Here is a 3590-nt window from a genome sequence, read left to right as displayed (position 1 = left end):
CACATAAGAGACCTGTGAGAGTGTGAAGAGCACCGGAAACGGCAAAGAGAAAAAGAAAAGACGACAAACTCCTCTCTGTTTTGATGCAAGGGACCAGAGAAAGCAAGAGGAGAGGAGGGCTTGTTTTCTCTGTCTAGGAAGCTATTCCTTTTAGCTTACACTCTGACAGGCTTCTTGCCAAGTGTGGAGGGTGCAACCTAAACAGCAAAACATAATTTATGTCTTCCAGGAAATCACAAACCTATGAGAAATCAGGACATTTAAATCCGTAATGCCAGTAAAACAAACCATAAAACAGGCGAGGCACCATGCCAACAAAAGAGAGTGGGAAGACTGAGTGGCCAGGTCTGTGTGGGGCTGGCTCTGAAACCGTCAGGGGAAGGTGGTGGAGTTCCGTACTCTGCAGTGACTGCAGGGGCTTCACCTCCTGTGTGCTCATAGCTAGCCCTGACCTATTCTTTCCAGGGAGAATTTCATTCCATCTTCACAACACTCTCCAGCAGCATACTTCATGGCTGTAGACTCATCTCTGCTGTGAGAACCAGTGTTCCCTAGCTCTAAGCAGCCTGGTTTAACCAGAACCTATGTCTTCTATACAAAATACAGTTGCACGTCCCAGCCAAGCGGCAAGGCAACTGTCTTCCATGATGTGACTTGGTGACCCAGTGCACTCCCACAATCTCAGGGCCTACTCAGTGTCTACAGAAAGGGAATAGAGAAGCATGGGGGTGAGAGGGAGCTAGCTGCTCACTGCATCCGTCTGATGTGGTTAGAGATGCATGTCTCTGATGCTTTAATGTAGTTCTATCCTGTATAAACCATGCTAATTTTTAAGATTTATTTTTACTTTCGTATATAAGTGTTTCTGCTTACATATATGTATGCACATCACTTGTGGGTCTGGTATCCACTGAAGCCAGAAGAGGGGGTCAGATCCCTTGGAACTGATGTTACAGATGGTTGTGAGCTGCCAAGTGGGGGCTAAGAAATAAATCCTGGCCCTCTAGAGAAACCAACACAGGTGACGGCTTGCCACCTCTCCAGCCTCCAAGATTAGGTATTTCTTACATTATCATTGCTGTCCGATATGCACACCTAAGTACTGAAAGGAGGCGTGTGAGAAGGAGGAAGCAGCCAGGGTTGCAGCATCTGCTTGTCCTGTGACTGACAGCTCCATTCCCAGCCTCCTATCCCAGCACACTGGCCTCTGGCCAGAATCTTAGAGCTAGCTTTCCATGGCCAGGAAGGAAAGTGGCTTGGTGTGGAACCTCAGTCTCAGCCATGCATCCCTCCTTGGGCTCTATCCAGCCAGTGGGCTGCTGGTGGGGGAGCCACTTCTTTTCTTCACCCTGTGATGACTTCGGTGACTCAGTTTGTGTAAGCACGGATGCTGGCAGAGTTTGAGTGCCTCCTAACCACCTTCCCTTCTTGGTCAAAGCTTGTAGATATCAAGTGTCAGAGCAGACGCCAGGAAGAAAGCGGTCCCGACTGAGTACCTCTGCTTTCCCCAACAACCTCCTGAGCTGACCTGCTATAGGAGGGTCTCATTAACACTAACCCTGCTGCGGGATTTAGGGAAATGGTGAGAGTTGAGTAGCAGAGAACTATGGCTTGAGAATACCGACTTATGTGGGGATTTTCCCACTGTAACCTACCATCAGGACTGGGAAGCTGTTCTCTCCAGTCGTGATGTGAACTCAAACCTGCAGGTCTGGCTTGCTGAGCCAGAGCTAGAGGATCGCTCAGTGTGGCCGTGATGCTGGGCCATGAGGCTGGGCTAGAGGGAAAGGCAATCTTTCCATTTGACCTTTGACTGGGAGTTCAGCCATTTGTCCTTCGGTGACTAGTGAGGCCAGAGACCAAGAACTCTTCAGTGTGGTATTCAAGACATTTTTATCTGGAGCATTTGTGTCTGGCTTCATTTTCTTTTTTACGGAATTTTTAGCCAGAACACTGAAATACAGCTAGAGGAGACCCTAATTTTTAAAGACTATTAATGTATCCTAACTGGATGCATGAATGGTTTCCAGGATGGTATTTGGTATGCATACAGTGTGCACTGATCAAATCAGACCATCCTTTTCCCACCCAAACTCCAGGGGTTAATATCCTGTTTTCAGGTGACAGGTTTTAGCTTCTGCCACACACACACACACACACACACACACACACACAGAGAGAGAGAGAGAGAGAGAGAGAGAGAGAGAGAGAGAGCATGTAGGGCCTGCCTGTCTGTGCCTGGCTTATCTAACTCAACATCATATCCTTCAGTTGCATCCATTCTCCTGTCAGCAATGGGATTTCCTTCTTCTGTGTGACTGGACAACACTCCATCGTCTGCCCACCACACTTCTGCCGTCCATTCACCTTCCATTTGCTCCGAGGTGGACTCTGCACCTTGTCTTTACCGTTCAAAAGAAGCGGGGCTGATTGGAAGGAGCAGCACGCACATCTGTGACTATCATAAGGAATATTTCAAAGTTGGTCATCTAGCAGCAGAGAATAGAACAGAAGACCCTTGAGACAAGAAAGAGAAGAAAAAGGAGGGAGTGAGAGGCCAGAGGCTGGGCACCTAAACCTAGTTAGCCGGGAAAATTGTTCTGGTATCCTGCAACACAGTAGGGCAACCACACTGAATGGAAATGGATTATAGATTTCAAAATAACTAAAGGAGATTAAACTGATAAGAACAGATACTACACTTGATCTTAGCCAAAAGGCCGAGAAGCGAAATATATATCCTAATTAAGGGAGCCATCTTAGGGTTGGCAAGAGACTTGACTTTAGAGGGGCTCACAGGTGTCCAGGGAGATGTCCCCAGCTGGTACCTTGGGCAACTGAGGAGAGGGAACCTGAAATGACCCTATCCTATACTAATGAATATCTTGCATATCACCTTAGAACCTTCATCTGGCGATGGATCGAGATAGAGACAGAGACCCAAATTGGAGCAACAGACTGAGCTCTTAAGGTCCAAATGAGGAGCAGAAGGAGGGAGAACATGAGCAAGGAAGTCAGGACCACGAGGGGTGCACCCACCCACTGTGACAGTGGAACTGATCAATTGGGAGCTCACCAACTCCAGCTGGACTGAGACTGAATAAGCATGGGATGAAACCGGACTCTCTGAACATGGTGGACAACGAGGGCTGATGAGAAGACAAGGACAATGGCACTAGGTTTCGATCCTAATACATGAACTGGCTTTATGGGAGCCTAGCCTGTTTGGATGCTCACCTTCCTAGACCTAGATAGAAGTGGAAGAACCTTGGTCTTCCTGCAGGGCAGGGAATTTGGACTGCTCTTCAGTATCGAGAGGGAGGGGGAATGGAGTGGGGGGAGGGGGAGAGGAGTGGGAGCAGGGGGAGGGAAATGGGAAACGGGGAGGAGGCGGAATCTTAATTAAAAAAGAATAAAATAAAGAGAAAAAAACAAAAAGAAAAAATAACTAAAGGAGAAAAGGGGGTGGTTCCCAACACTTGGAGAACATACGGGGTTATATAGAAATGCCACCTGCCTTGATTTGGTCATTATAGTTTGCACACACATACCAAAGGGCAGTGCTCTGCACATAAATTTAGAAACGTGAA

At 47.6% G+C, this 3590-nt stretch overlaps 1 pseudogene; it reads right to left on the bottom strand.

Moving 5' to 3' along the window:
* Positions 1–2641: 2641 nt before the first annotated feature.
* LOC130886281 (U2 spliceosomal RNA) lies at positions 2642–2732 on the bottom strand (annotated as a pseudogene).
* Between the last annotated feature and the right edge of the window lie 858 nt (positions 2733–3590).

The sequence above is a fragment of the Chionomys nivalis genome, chromosome 13 (assembly GCF_950005125.1).
Source record: "Chionomys nivalis chromosome 13, mChiNiv1.1, whole genome shotgun sequence".
Classification (NCBI taxonomy): domain Eukaryota; kingdom Metazoa; phylum Chordata; class Mammalia; order Rodentia; family Cricetidae; genus Chionomys; species Chionomys nivalis.
This window is presented reverse-complemented; position numbering and strand designations above follow the sequence as displayed.